Below are 16,998 nucleotides of genomic sequence, written 5' to 3' on the forward strand. Positions count from 1 at the left end.
ATTGTCTTTATATACTGAGGTTTTGGGAAGCGCTGATCAATGTAATCGGTGTACCAAGAAATCATGCATTGACACAAGTTCCCCTTTGCTTGGAATTGAAACTGTGATTAAATGCATTATTTTTTTTAATGCGTTATGGAGCACATGCATCAAAGCTTCTCATCTGTGCGATTGTCAATGTAACCCTTTGTAAGTAGTGCCTGGAGGATTCAGTGTGGAGAAACTGTAGAGACAGCGTGTGTATTAACTTGTGGATTTTATTCCAGTGCTTGCTCCTTACTTTCTCACTTGCGCTATAACGCGTAATGCAAACCTCGCGCGATACTCCGCTAACTTAAAAGCCTTGTGCAGCGTCTGTCAGTTGAAAAATGATGGTTTGCTTGCTTTTATCTGTCTCTCTCTGCTCCTAGCGGAACTGTCATCTCTGACTTGTCATGGAGCACGTTTAAGCTGATGTGTTTGCAGTCTGTGAATAAGAATCCTTCTTGTTTCTACGACCTCCTGTGTCTCTGTGCAAATCTGTGACCCAAGCGTGACAATATATTCCGACGCTGACTTTATATATTCAAGATTTGACTTTATATATTCCAGCGCTGACTTTATATATTCCGATGCTGACTTTATATGTTTAAGTTTTGACTATCCAGCGCTTATATTATATATTCCAACACCGTCTTTATATACTCAGGGTTCGGGAAGCGCTGATCAATGTAATCGTTGTACCAGGAAATCATGCATTGACACAAGTTCCCCTTTGCTTGGAATTGAAACTGTGATTAAATGCATTATTTTTTTTAATTCGTTATGGAGCACATGCATCGAAGCTTCTCATCTGTGCGATTGTCGAGGCATGCTGAGTTGCGCAGCAGCCTTACTTATGAATATGCTAAGCACATTCCTTCAGCCGCCACGCCTCCCACAACGAGCGAGCTGCCCGCTATGGCCGTATACAGTACTGTATAGGAAAGAAGGTTCTAGTTATGACCGTCAGGTTTTGGGAAGCGCTGATCAATGTAATCGGTGTACCAGGAAATCATGCATTGACACAAGTTCCCCAATGTAACCTTTTTTTAATGCGTTATGGAGCACATGCATCAAAGCTTTTTATCTGTGCGATTGTCAATGTAACCTTTTGTAAATAGTGCCTGGAGGATTCAGTGTATATGTCACTCGCTCGCTTCTTATTGTTTCGCTTCCTTCTCAATTATATACTGCATGTTTTCTTCAGCGCGTTTTGGAGCTCTTCCTGGTTTTCTACGTAGTGCGTTGACAGTCAGTTCACGTGATTACGTGGGAGGCGTGATGATGTCACAAGAAACTCCGCCCCCCACGGCTTTCCAGCTGAACTCCATTACAGCGTATGCAGAAAAATAGCTTCCAGTTATGATCATTACGCGTAGAATTTCGAAATGAAATCTGCCCAACTTTTGTAAGTAAGCTGTAAGGAATGAGCCTGCCAAATTTCAGCCTTCTACCTACACGGGAAGTTGGAGAATTAGTGATAAGTGAGTCAGTGAGTGAGTCAGTCAGTCAGTGAGTCAGTGAGGGCTTTGCCTTTTATTAGTATAGATATATATGTGTGTGTAGACTCAAACCCATTATCCATCCATCCATCCATTTCCAAACCCGCTGAATCCAAATACAGGGTCATGGGGGTCTGCTGGAGCCAATCCCAGCCAACACAGGGCACAAGGCAGGAACCAATCCTGGGCAGGGTGCCAACCCACCGCAGGACACTTACAAACACACCCACACACCAAGCACACACTAGGGCCAATTTTGAATCGCCAATCCACCTAACCTGCATGTCTTTGGATTGTGGGAGGAAACCGGAGCGCCCGGAGGAAACCCACGCAGACACAGGGAGAACATGCAAACTCCACGCAGGGAGGACACAGGAAGCGAACCCAGGTCTCCTAACTGCGAGGCAGCAGCGCTACCACTGTGCCACCGTGCCGCCCTCTCAAACCCATTATGACAGCAGCAATTCAAGTTGTGAGAAAACAGTAAAAAGGAGGCGTGTCAGACGTCGTGGTACATTTTCTGATGCAGCTAGACGAAAACAACTTTGTGACGCTGCCACCAAATACACAAAACAATTACTTTGACAATCATGTTACGTTATTTTTAAAATGTTTCCTTTTCTTTTCATAACTTCTTTAACACATGACATCGCTGCGAAGCGCGGGTATTTTGCCATATATATATATATATATGACAGCAACACTCATAACAGTGACAAAACACTTACATTGACAATCATGTTACGTTTTTTTTTTAAATGTTTCCTTTTTTTTTTCATAACTTCTTTAACACACCACTTCTCCGCTGCGAAGCGTGGGTATTTTGCTAGTATACATATATATATATATATATATATATATATATATATATATATATATATATACACATACACACATACATATATAAAGATATATATATACATATACATACATATCTACATATACACACATATATACATACACATACATATATACATATACTGTATATACACACAATATATGCATGGGTATTATGAACTATCGCATCTGTTCAAGTTCTATTTAAATTTTAAATATAACTAATTTTTATTTAGTTGACAGAAATATCTTTGGTAGGAATGTAAGTTAAATTTAGTCATCATTGCATAAATTTTTCTTCACCATAGAAATTTAAAGACTAAATTCAACTTACATTCCTACCAAAGATATTTCTGTCGACTAAATAGAACCTACTTATATCCAAATAGAACTTGAAAAGATATATTTTTTCGCATCTAATCGCGCATTTTAGATCGACTTGATGCGCACTACATCGAGTCTGTGTGCTATTGTGCTCTTGCCTGCCTGCCTCAATAAGTCCCTGTTACTTCGCTCTTACTTTTTTACCGTTCATTTAATCATGGCTAGTCGCGAAAAAATTAGAAAATGGAAGGAGGATTACACTGAGTATGGCTTTACCAAAACAATTATTGATGGCGAATAAAGTATCCATTATTCATAAAGCTTCAATTGGTGATCTGTTTTTCTGTGTTAACCTCATATTTTTTCATACTTCTTCTCAAACCAAGGGGGTGCGAAGTCGGCATCGTCCGTCACAGTGGATGCGAGGGTAAAATGAATCGGAAGCGCTGATATATATGTATGTGTGTGTGTATATATAATATATGTGTATATATAAGATGTATTGAAATAGTTGTTCTGTCAAATAATGCAAAGAGTACGTAACACATGTTTTGCCCTAATTCTGGGCTCAGCAGGCGTACACACTCACTGTACCCCCTCTCGGGAATCGAACCTCGGAGGCGAAGCATCTTTCGTTGCGCCATGGCATGTGGTTCGTTTATTTGACAGTATGTAGATCGGGGTATATATATATATACTAGCAAAATACCCGCCGGCGAAGTACTGCCTTAAAATTTTTATTAAGAAGAAAATTAAACCTTTTTAAACTGAGCGAAAATATACCAATAATTATTTGTTGAGTATCTCTTTGTATACCACATTGTGAGTTCAGCCCTCCAGTTGTAATATGACCAAGCTGTGCGCTGAACTTACTCTTGAGCATGCAACGTACAGTTGGCCATGTGAACAGTAATCTTGTCTCAAATCTCACAGCTTGGATTGCTGCTGTCGGTTTGAGTTTCATGGTTTGTTTCAATTACGACAGTATTTGTAGGACTTGTGTTGAAAAGACATTCAGCATCTGTCAAGTGTTGTAAGTATACAACCGGTTTCATCGATAACTTCACATCCAGCTTTTAAGAGTTTAAACATTCAATAACATCAAAGTGTCCACTACTGAAATCTTCACCTGTGAATCTAAGATGTTTAAGAGGCATTGGCGGTTGTCGAAAGGTGTAAAATATTTGGCCATTTCGGTACACTTGAAAGCGACAACAGAACAATTCAGCGGCAGCCATCAACTCACATCCAGATCCATAGGTGAAGGGCTTAAGCATTTCACTCTTCTAGTGCACCTGTGTAGTATAATTATCTCCTGTACCGTCATCAGTCCACACCTTGAACCTGTCCCAGTCATTCAATACATAAGACACAATGTTCCTCCGGATATCAAGAGTGAGCCTGATATGGCCGTGCAATATGTAACAAAGAGAATGGAAACGTTAGGTGCCATCTCCGGGCATGGAAGCAACTCGGTAAGTGAGAGTTCTTTGATCGATGGTGATCACCTCGATAGACATGTTAATGGGGGTACGGTTGGAATGATAAAGGAAATGGGTACCTAAACAATGTAAAGTAAGTCTAAAATACCTACACAATAACTATAATCGTAATAAATGAACAATAAAACAGTGGAGAAGCCATGGATTAAATTAAAAGGCTGTAGTTATCAGCAGGGAGACGTGAATCCCGTGGCGTAGCAAGGAAGGGAATGTAGAGACTGGAGCGACGGACGGCCTCATATAGGCAGGCAGCCAACAACGTGGAAGGTATTGGGATGGGGGACCCAATGCCGCCTCACATGGTGACCGAGCTGCAGGCTATGGACGTATATATGTTGGTAAGTAGGATTCAGTTAGCGTTGGGAATCCGCGTACCAAATTTCTTGAAGATGGGCCCATAAGTAACAAAGACTGTTGAAAAGTTCAATATGGCGGCCGACAGTGGCATCATACCACCGAAATAAGTGCCAAATTTCAGCCTTCTACCTACATGTGAAGTTGGAGAATTAGTGACATTGGAAAGTTCAATATGGCGGCTGACAGTGGCGTCATACCACTGAAATAAGTACATACATTGGTTTTGGTTAGTGCAGGGAAGCCGCCTACCAAATTTCATGAAGATGGGGCCATGAATAAGAAAGTTCAACATGGCGGACGTTGTTGACCGTTATGACCGTTACGCGTAGAATTTTGAAATGAAACCTGCTTAACTTTTGTAAGAAAGCTGTAAGGAATGAGCCTTGCAAATTTCAGCCTTCTACCTGCACGGGAAGTTGAAGAATTCGTGACGTTGGAAAGTTCAATATGGCGGCCGACAGTGGCGTCATACCGTCAAAATAAGTACGTACATCGGTTTCTGTTAACGCAGGGAAGCTGCCTACCAAATTTCGTGAAGATGGGGCCATAAATAAGAAAGTTCAACATGGCGGACATTGTCGACCATTATCGACTGTTATGACCGTTACGTGTAGAATTTCGAAATGAAACCTACTTAACTTTTGTAAGTAAGCTGTAAGGAATAAGCCTGCCAAATTTCAGCCTTCTACCTACACGGGAAGTTGGAGAATTAGTGATGAGTCATTGAGGGCTTTGCCTTTTATTAGTATACTAGCAAAATACCCGCGCTTCGCAGCGGAGAAGTAGTGTGTTAAAGAAGTAATGAAAAAGAAAAGGAAACATTTTGAAAATAACGTAACATGATTGTCAATGTAATTGTTTTGTCACTGTTGTGAGTGATGAGTGTTGCTGTCATATATATATATATATATATATATATATCTATATCTATATATATATATATATGTCACACACGCGCATGGGAGGCAGCTAAAGGGCTTGAGTGAAGGCAGTTCAGAGGCATGCCGGGTGTGGCAGAGTGCACTGACTCTTTTTCTCCCTTGCCTGTAGACCATCCCCGGGGGATTTCACCTGGATCTCCTGACATCACTTCCAGGACTGAGCCAATGGAAGTCGGCCACACCAGCTCCAGTCCCTCTGATGTCACCTCCGGCTACGAGCCAATGGTGGAAGACCACGTGCCAGATCCATACGACCTCACTTCCTGTCTCCCCCTTTAAAACCTGCCCCTTTTCCTTTGTTTCCTCAGTCTTGTTTTGGACTCGGTTGTATGCACTTCAGTGCTCTGTATTTCTATAAGAAAGCGACTTTGCAGCCAGGATACCACAATATACGGGTGGCTGCCCCAACTCTTTATCTGTCCATGTCTCGTTCTTGTGACAATATATATATATAAATATATATATATATTTACACACACACATAAACATATATATACATATCTATACATATACACATATATATACACACACATATATACATACATATATATATCTACATATATACACATACATATACATACACACATACATACATAAACACACATATATACACACAAATACAGTACATATATATACATACATACACACACACATATATAAACATATATATACATATACATACATATCTACATATATACACACACAGCTATTTCGTATCAGTGCAATACGCTGCTTGTTAAAACGGATAACTCCCGCTCTTACGTGCAAGTCTGCGTGGATATTATGAACTATCGTATTTGTTCAAGTTCTATTTAAATTTTAAATAGAAGGAATTTTTATTTAGTCGACAGAAATATCTTTGGTAGGAATGGTAAAACAGACAGGAATATTATTCCTGAATAAATCAACTCAAACCTTAAACAACTTATAATATTTTGCTCTCCATAAAAATATATCCTGTCTAAATTATACAAGTTAGAAATAAAGTAAACGTTAAAAGAACAACCATTCAAATTTCTTTACTCTTATGTAATTTTATATAAAAATAAATTTAGATTTTAAATATCCCAAAAGATTTTGCTCTCCATAAAAATATATCCTGTCAAAATTATACAAATTCAAATATGAACATGCTGCATAACAAAACCTGGAAATATAAATAAAATGTGTTCCTTTCAGCAATAACAAATCAAATCATTCAGTTGTCTTTGCTCATATGTCATTTTAGAGCTGGACGCCTGGCATCTTTTTTTGGCAACAAGTTCGTTTATGTTTGGTGTGAGGTTCTGTGTTGTGGAGATTCTCAGGATGGATTGCAGGTGCTCATCAGTGAGGCGACTCCTGTGTGCTGTTTTGTTAGTCTTTATCACTGAGAAGAGCTTCTCACACAGATATGTGCTACCAAACATGCACAAGGTTCGAGCGCATGTAGACGGACTTTTTGTTCTTCAAAGTCACCAAAGCGCCGTGCAAACTCAGTGCGCTCAGTTTATCAGCAAAGTGCGATTTGGGAACACCGTAGTGACGACTTGGTTTAACATTACTTGGCAACAGGGAAAGTGGGGCAAGTTGCACTGGTGCATTTGTGTCTCCCATAAAAGCAGCTTCACTTGAAATCACTTTGTGATTGTGCACGGTAAAACGTCCGCTGAAGTGTCAGATTCTTATTTAATTCTTCTGCTTTCTGTATCTTCTGCATTGCATTCAGGTCTTTCAGGTTACCCTGATGTTTTGTCTCATAGTGCCGTCTTAGATTAAATTCTGTAATTACAGCCACATTAGCTCCACAAATGAGACACACGGGTTCAGTAAACATATACTCAGCCTCCCATCGGTTTTAAAGGCTCTATTTTCAGAATCAACTTTTCTCTTCAGCATCGTGTGAGCTAGCTTCGCAATAACTTGCAGCATCATAAGCTAGACTTGATTAACGCGGTAAGTGTTGGCAAGGCAGCTGAAGCGCTGCATTATGGGATCTGTAGTTTATTGTGTTACCAGCGCTTCATATACCCGGCCATTAATAACAATAATACAGTATATAAAATGATCTCGGGCGGATATAATTACACGCCGGGCGGATGTGGCCCGCCCTTGAGTTTGACACATATGGACTAAATAGAACTTGAAAAGATATATTTTTCAAATGTGATCGCAATTCAGATAGAGTTGACGCAAGACTACAGCCTGCATGCCTCAATAAGTCATCCTCCCTCGCTCTTACTTTTTACCGCTCATCTAATGAATACACTGAGTATGGCTTTACCAAAACAATCATTGATGGCGAATAAAGTATCCATTATTCGAGTATGTAGATCGGGTATATATATATACATATATATATACCCGCGTATCTCAGCGAGAGTAGTGTGTTAAAAAGCTAGAAAAGAAAAGGGAACATTTTAAAAATAACGTAACATGACTGTCAATATACAGTATTTGTTTTGTGAGTGTTACTGAGTGTTGCTGTCATCAAGGATTTGATTATCATTATTTCTTTCAATCAGGTTCGTATTTGTAGGATGTGTTGTGTTCAAGTTACATTCCGTGTTTGTCAATCGCTGTAAAGATGACAGGTTTCATTCATCGATTCGTTTCTTACTGCATCAATAAACAGCTCGTCTTCTTCTTTATCTGAGACCTGACACACTGCATGCACGGGTTTTTTTACACTGTCTTCCTTTAGCGGACATTGACTTTTTCCACGTGTGCTTTGTTTCCACAGTAGCTGGATTTATGAATATGCTTGTATGTATCAGACGCTTCATATTTTTGCTGCCTTTTCAATTGTGTAATTCGTTTTGTTCAGCCTCTTTGGAACTGTTGCTTTTATCTGTGCACTCGCCAGTTCACGTGAGCCGCCGGTGTACATGCATCGAAGTTTCCCAGCTGTGCTGGTGCCATCTCGTGCTATGTCCATGGCTGTATTTAATGTTACCTTAGTCCTGGCACTTAAAACTTTCTCTCGCAGTTTCGCTGAGTTTGTGCCAAACACCACCCTGACCATCTCATCTTCCTCTGCATAAGCACAGTCCTTCACCCGTGAATATTTACCCGTGGCAGTTTGCTATTGATTGCCGCTGACGGACGGCCTTATATGGGCAGGCACTAAATTACAAACGCCAGCGGCAGCCTGTCTATGAACTTAATTTAAAGTGTAGGGTTTACATCGTGCTTTGTTTCAAGTAGCAGAACTCATGAATATGGTTGTATATGTCACTCGCCGCTTCTTATTGTTTCGCTGCCTTCTCAATTATATAATGCATGTTTTCTTCAGCGCTTTTGGGGTCTTCCTGGTTTTCTATGTACTGCGTGATTACGTGGAAGGCGTGATGATGTCACACGAAACTCCGCCCCACGGGTTTCAAGCTCATCTCCATTACAGTAAATGGAGAAAACAGCTTCCAGTTATGACCATTACGCGTAGAATTTCGATATGAAACCTGCCCAACTTTTGTAAGGAAGCTGTAAGGAATAACCCTACCAAATTTCAGCCTTCTACCTACACGGGAAGTTGGAGAATTAGTGATGAGTCAGTCAGTCAGTCAGTGAGTGAGTCAGTGAGGGCTTTGCCGTTTATTGGTATATATATATATATATATATATATATATATATATATATATATATATATATATATATATATATATATATATCAAAATACCCGCGCTTCGCAGTGGAGAAGTAGTGTGTTAAAGAAATTATGAAAAAGGAAAGGGAACATTTTAAAAATAACGTAACATGATTGTCAATACACAGTAATTGTTTTGTGAGTGTTGCTGTCAAGGATTTGATTATCATTATTTCTTTCAATCAGGTTCGTATTTGTAGGATGTGTTGTGTTCAAGTTATATTCCGTGTTTGTCAACTGTTGTAAAGATAACAGGTTTCATTCATCGATTCCTTTCATACTGCATCAATAAACAGCTCGTCTTCCTCTTTATTTGAGACATCACACACTGCATGCACAGGTTTACCTTTCCCAGTCCTGCAAAGTCAGTTCACGTGAGCCACTCGGAGTACATGCATCGAAGCCTTCTCAGCTGTGCTTGTGCTAACCATAATTTCTCTCACACTTTTGCTGAGTTTGTGCCTGACCATCTCATCTTCGTTTGCATAAGCACAGTCCTTCACCCACGAATATTTCGCGGCAGCATGTCTATTGGATAGCTGCTGACGGACGGGCTTATATGGGCAGGCACTCAATTACGTGGGAGGCGTGATGATGCGACACGGAACTCCGCCTTACACGGCGACCGCACTGCCCACTATGGCCGTATACAGTATACGAAAGTAGGTTCCAGTTATGACCGTTACACGTAGAATTTCGAAATTAAACCTTCCAACTTTTGTAAGTAAGCTGTAAGGAATGAGCCTGCCAAATTTCAGTCTTCCACCTACATGGGAGGTTGGAGAATTAGTGATGAGTGAGTGAGTGAGTGAGTGAGTGAGTCAGTCAGTCAGTCAGTCAGTCAGTCAGTGAGGGCTTTGCCTTTTATTAGTATAGATAATGTATCAAATAAATTACTGAAACAAGTTCCATTTGGAGAAAATCAAAATCTGGAATTATAGATATAATGTATTTTATGTCAAACTTTTTTCTTTATAAAAAATAATCATATAGTTTTTGGCTTTAAGTAAATATTTCTGTCATATTTGTCAGGCACTTTTTTATTTCTTATTGATTTAATTGCAGAAATTACAGACTTGCAGCTTACTGCTTTTCGGCAACATTTCCACATTGTCTGGTCTTTTTCCAGTTTTTTAATTCTAGAATGTATTCCTCAATATATTTGTGTAAGTCATTTAACAAGATGAGATGTAAAGGTGCTTATTTTATCCCAGGGCAGAACTTGCACAAAACTCTGAAGCAGAAGTACTAATGGCTTCTCCACCATGCTGATTTCTTTTGTTCAAAATGTAAATGTATGCTAGCATAGGCAATCCATCTCGTTTTTGTTTTTGTCATTCCTGGAGCAGCAAATAGTAATAGCAAATGCATCACAGACATGTTTCTGATGGGTCATCACATGATTATGTAGTAAAATTAGCCTAGTATAGAGAAAAAAATGGTATTGCAAATTAAACAAAAGTTCTGTTTAAGGCTTATATGTCTTGCTTGTTTCTTTAACTTCTCTCATACAGTTAAACCATTTCTAAATGGTCAGAAAACTGTACGCCTATCCCATTTTCATGTTGTAAATGGGTCTTTCCATTTCCAAACACAAACTGACTTAGTTAACACACTGTATTGCAGATTATAGCAAGAAAGTTAGAAGACTATACCATATTCTAATAGCTATGAAAGAAAATTATATTCTGCTTAAGCAAACACTTTCAGTTATCAACAGAGTTCACTTGAGCATGCTGTTGCTCTTATACATACACAAAGTGGGTGTTCCAGGCATTTCTTTTTTCCTTTACTAATTATGACAAATTTTCTGGGTTTTATTAAGAATGCATAACTTTAAGAAAATCATTCTTGTGGTATATTTTTCTTTCTGAGTAGGTTCATTTTATGCTAAGTGAGGTCTTTTGTGTAAATATTGGCTATTCTGTAAGCAAATAGTTCAAATTCCTAGGTTTAGTACATGCACATGAGCCCCACCTCACTTATTCCATGTAATTTAAAGGGGTATGCAGGTTTTGTATAGTTTCAGTTACTGTCAAGCAATATAAATTTATCATGGCTCAAGAAAAACCTGTAACAATGCCCAAAAATAATGCTTCTTAAGCCATCTCATCTTGCCAAATTTTTAAAATTCATCTAACAAACAAAGACTTCACATTATTGTGTATTCTTTTCCAGGTACATTACCACAATATCACAAGCATGCTCATAATTTTTATTATAAATTCATTTTTTTAGGATTTAGAAAATTTTTATCTTGTTTGCAGTCATTATGAAATGCAAATAAAAGATTGCAGTTGTTAACTAAAAGGCAAAATAATTTTTTTCATATACTATTAGCACTTAAGTCTAGTAAGTAAAGCCCTGTTAAAATCTGTGTACTGTTTTTTTCACATCTGTGTATGTGTAAGAAAATAAGATACTCTGTAATATATTTGCTAAGAACAGCACTTCCTAGGAATACACTTCAGAGGTTTTCTGCAGTCCATAGGTTAGGATGGACTATTATTTGGATGGGAACCAAAAGGTCAAGGAGACAACTACATGCCTTTGAAGGGTCTATGAATAATCTGGAATCACTTGGGCCAAATCAAATCAATTGGGCCTAATTCCAGGTGTGTTCCTGGTGGAGTAAGGTATGGAGAATGGGAAGGGTCTCCTCCCCTGGATAGGGACGGAGTGGAGGGTCAGGAAATTAAGGACAAAGACAAAGAAAGGGTTAAAGGGCAAAGTGGGATAAGGAAAATGTCAGCTGTAAACCTTAGATGGGCCAAAGGGAGGTTAGTTTTCAGTTCTTTGCAGTGTTATTTTACCCTTTAATTTATATATAAAACTGTCCGCATGGATTCTTGCATTTGGTAGTGCTGTGCATATTAAAGCATTTTGTCCAGTTAAATTGCCTTCACTTTTGATTAAATATGAGACCAAAATATTTCCCAGTTTTAAAGCAAGTGAGATGCACATGCACTAAAAATAGAGAAGATGGTATCCCAATTGAATGATAAGGCTCTAGTGAAAAAGAAACTGCATCAACATTTGGTCTGAATACCTAAAAAGACAAAAAACTAGTCACAAAATAACATGAATCCCCTACCCATTTACAAATCCATGCCAGAATACAATACAATACAATACAATGTATTTTTTGTAAAGCCCAAAATCACACAAGAAGTGCAGCAATGGGCTGTAACACGCCCTGCCTCTTGACAGCCCCCCAGCCTTGACTCTCTAAGAAGACAAGAAAAAACCTTTGTAGGGAAAAAATAGAAGAAACCTTGGGAAAGGCAGTTCAAAGAGGGACCCCTTTCCAGGTTGGTTAGGCGTGCAGTGGGTGTCAAATAGAAGGGGGTCAATATAATACAGTACAATGCACAGAACAGAACAAATTCTCAATACAGTATTAAAATAAAAATTTTAGAACTACGGAGTAGAATTTAACATTAGATGATATTACATAATATGATTTTGATTTGTTTAGAGTCCTGGGGCCTCATGTATAAATGGTGCGTACACATAGAAATGTTGCATAAGAACGTTTCCACGTTCAAATCGCGATGTATAAAACCCAAACTTGCCGTAAAGCCACGCACATTTCCACGGTACCTCATACCCTCGGTTTTGCAGACTGGCGGCACCCAGCGTCAAAGCAGTACTACTGTTGCTGTGTGGTTATCCTTTCTTTTCCTGACGCGGCTTTATAAATACACTGAAATTAACCACATATTGTTTATTAGTTTAATGCATCTGATTGTAATTAACCAGTAACAATATAAAGGTCCACGGAATGGTCAAACTATTCTAAATACATAGCTGCTTTAACATTGTTACTCTCACTGCACTTTCTTCTTCTTTTTTCAGCTGCTCCTGTTAGGGGTTGCCACAGCGGATCATCTTTTTCCATATTACTCTCACTGCACCACTTGGAGCAACTGATCAGAAAAAGAATTATCAGTATACAGCATCAAGCACACGCTGCCTCAGCCATGCTTCCTATTTGAACTGCTTCTCATATGAGAACCTTGCGGTTCAGAAACAGTTTCATCCCAAGAACTCTAAATGCATTCAATCAGTACATCAACTGCTCCTTGTAGAACTGTTAGTACTTATTAGTACAGTTACCTCACTGTAAACTCGCAGTACAGTTATAATATTGCACAACCTGAGACACTTTATAAAGAGTGTATTTACATATGATGACAATATCATTTTTAAGATGAAATGAAGCAAAATATGTTTATTATATTATACAGATAAAACTTTTGAAGTTTTGAAGAATCAGCGTTATAAGCTTACAGATGGCTTAACGTCCATTACAGAGCTGATTGTGTGGTGATCGTTTACTTGGAGAAAGAAAAGGAAGGACAGGAATTGGAGGTTAGTATGTTTGAAAGAAACAGTACTGCAGGGGCGGCCTTAGGCATGTGCAAACTGTGCACCTGCACAGGGCCGCCAAATCCCAGGGGCTGCCACACCAAAATATATTGAATATAAAACAGAAAGAGAAAATAACCACACAGCTACAAATACAGCGGCAAATTTCGGCAAAAGTTAAACGCTTGTGTCATGAGCACAAGGTGGCTATGCAGTGTCTGTACGATACCATATTGACATCGGTGGGCGGAGGAGCCACCGATTCTTCCTCTGCCCAGGGCTGCCACAAGCCTAGAGCTGCCCCTGAGTACTGCTGCAATAAATTATTTCATCGAAGGTCGTGCACAATCACTACACCACCGTGTTCACATGTTGAAAATGATATCACGTATACATCTCAGTATTTTAGTTATTCAGAGAGCTGTAACATCACGAATGTAATGGATTCTGTGTCCTGTCAGAGGTAGAGAAAGCCGATTTAAGAAGCACGTAGTGATTCACACACATAGAACACATAGAAGAACACATACAAAACAAAGCATTTAACATGCTACTTTACTTACGATGTGATTTGAGAAACTAGTTAATTAAACGATTTTAAGATGAAGTTTACGATGTTCTACTTTAATGACAAAATAAACTACGTGATTAAAGTGGACATCTCGAGATTGAAGTTGACATTTCGTGCTTTTTCCCCACTGTGTGTTTCATATGAAACTCAGATGGTGGGCTAAGACTCACATTTTCACTGCGACTTTGATATCTGACAACTTCTTTTTTATTTAGGGCACTGTGCGACTTTGTGAACTTAAGCTTTCGAGTTTCTTTGACACGCTATGTCAGTCGATCAACTTCCTTTTATTGTTTATACCACTGTTTAAACCAACAAATAGTATGTTTTTTCTTGCATCCACTTGGTATTCACTGAAATCCTTTCATTTTCCCTCTTGCTTTTGTCATTGTCTTTTCATAGAACGCTGAGCTTAAGGGCTATTTATACTGATTTGCATATTCAAAAAGGCATAATTCTGGGAGGAGTTGGGGCGGGACAGAGTATGATGGGAAACCCAACAGATTGAGCCGAGTTGGGAGGAAGTGTGACGGAGCTGCTGGGAGTGGAGGATTGGTTATTATTGATTATTGATTTATTAAAGGATTGTGGAGTATGCGGTGCTTTTTGCACTATTATTGAAGTATTATTATTATTAAATAATCTCCTTGGTGTTTTAAATGTGTCCTGGACGTTTGTCTGGTGGGTTCAATGGGGCAACAGTGCCTTTAGTGTCAACACTACTAAGAAGTGTTTTAAATGTGCATATAGTGGTTTAATATGTTAGTTTGATTTTACAGAACTAATTTTGTAGTTGGGAGGATTTCACTTTTTTTCTGTAAACCTAACCTCACAAGGGTTGAGGGATGACTGCATATGTGGAAGAATAATTGCCAACATTTAGCAACAAAAAATGTTTTATTCCTGTACACCATTTGGATAATATTGTTTACAAAGAATATGTTTTACCAATTACATATATATATATATATATATATATATATATATATATATATATATATATATATATGACTGTCAGTAGACTATTATATTTTTAAAGTAACTGTTATAAAAAAATGCAATACTGAAACTTAATATGTCATACGATGTCCAGAATAACTTATCTGATTCTTAGATATTTAGATTATTTTATTGTCTGGAAGTAAAATAACATCTCTTGATTTCCTTTAAATTCTCCTTCGCTGTCTTCTGAATTTAAAGCTGATATTGGAAGGGAAGAGCTGGAGGCAAGACAAAGGTGATGTTATTGGTCCACTTTCTATGACTTGTAAGTGCAGAGGAGGCAAAATGGTCAGAGAATGGACAATATCCATTTCCTTTCTCCATACACCTCTTAATTGGTCACCAAAGCCAACGCATTTGACATAATATACATTTCACAGTATATACATTTATATATCAGTTGTGAAGTTGTTACAGCCAGAATGTTGTGTTTCTCATTCTCTTTTCTTTTTAGCATTATAAAACCTTTACCATTACACTGACACCAGTCACCAGGCACAAGTGTACAGCATAAAAGTAAATCGCCTGGTGCCACTGAGAGCCTTCCTGATGAGGTCTTGAATTCTAGCCTCCCAGATAAATGTAAAACCAAAGCATACATGCTAATATTAAAAGTATTACAAACTAAGTACAGCACATAAATTTGGCATTGAAGTAGATTTTAATTTTTACCACACTAAACTTATTAATTGAAATGTAATAACACTCTATGCCAAGTGCTGTCAGAGTCACCTAATGCTCCTCCTCTCATTTTACCTGCAGATTCGGCAGTCCGTGAAGTGCTGCTGTGTGACATCACTTGCAGTTTCCAAGCACTTGGACCTGCCTTTTCTGCCTCGCATACCTCATAACCGGTGTTGCAGCCATCATGGAGTCAGTCTAGCTCTGGAATTGCATCTGGAAAGAAGTCATTGAAAGTGAATCATATTCCTGTTTTGTTTTTCATTTATTTAATGATCAACAGAAGATTTCCCAAACTTTTATGATTTTTGTCCTTTCATGACAAAGGCTATGGGATGTGTGCCACATATTACCTTAAAAGACACATGACTGCAAAAAGATTTTACCACTGCAGCCATAAGCATAATATTCCACACTAAAAGCTAGTGAAATTGTTACTGTTTCTCAATTGGGAAGCTTTGCAGAATTCAGTGAAGGATTCTGAGACACGTTTAGCTATAGTTAATGCAGCACTACCTTTATATTGAAAAGCTAAGTCCCAGTTACATGCCTTTAATATTTTTCACAATAATCTATTTCCATGTCTCCAATGCTACATGATGAAGCTGCTAAATGTTGCTAGCTCCACATTCTTATTGCTAGATTATGGATCTTATGACAGAAATTCATCTGTTTTCAACAAAATCTTGTGAGTTTCAGCTAATATCACTTGAAAATTGCAAAAGAAAATTAGTGTGACGTCTTCAGTTAGCTTTGGTTATAAAAATGAGTTATATGTCATCTAATATTTACTGATGGTTAAACATTAATGTAGTGATTGCTCAGTGTGAGTCTATTATACGACTAATTTCTAAGTTATGTTTTTAAGCATCTAGACAAAAGCACATTGTAACAGGCTAGCATGTACAACTTTCAAAATCAGTCTGGTCTATATTAGTCTGGATTACCACCTTAAGAGCTGATTTTGGTAATCACATCTAGCTAGCCTTCTCTTTTGTTATCAGTTTTTATTTACCTTTCATATAATTTAAGGTAGCTCTTTGCCTTTATTTCTTTCCATCTTATCTCTGCATGTCGTCATACTAAAATCAAACAGTGAAATAAGACAGTTTCAATAAATAATTTACAGTCTGCCTCTGAATTAGAAATTCCAAAGTCTCAAAAATTCTACTATAGTAATAGTAGCAGTAGCAGCAGTAGATAATGTAAAAAAACATATTTTATTGGCTTCTCAGATGCTGGATTGCCTTTATCTATGAAGAA

At 38.2% G+C, this 16,998-nt stretch overlaps 1 protein-coding gene across 4 annotated transcripts in view; it reads right to left on the reverse strand.

Annotated features, from left to right (window-relative positions):
* The window catches only part of cebpg (CCAAT enhancer binding protein gamma), a 191,445-nt gene that overhangs the window by 15,943 nt on the left and 158,504 nt on the right, over positions 1-16,998 (reverse strand). For 2 of the 4 annotated variants that reach the window (XR_005634932.1, XR_005634931.1), the window contains 2 exons: positions 16,751-16,817; positions 15,811-15,951 (listed from right to left, as the gene is read on the reverse strand). The gene's annotated coding sequence lies outside the window, so the exon portion shown is untranslated. Of the gene's footprint in view, positions 1-15,187; positions 15,273-15,810; positions 15,952-16,750; positions 16,818-16,998 lie in introns of those variants that run through there. The other 2 variants (XR_005634933.1, XR_005634934.1) reach the window with 2 other exon arrangements.

The sequence above is a fragment of the Polypterus senegalus genome, chromosome 9, assembly GCF_016835505.1.
Source record: "Polypterus senegalus isolate Bchr_013 chromosome 9, ASM1683550v1, whole genome shotgun sequence".
NCBI lineage: Eukaryota > Metazoa > Chordata > Cladistia > Polypteriformes > Polypteridae > Polypterus > Polypterus senegalus.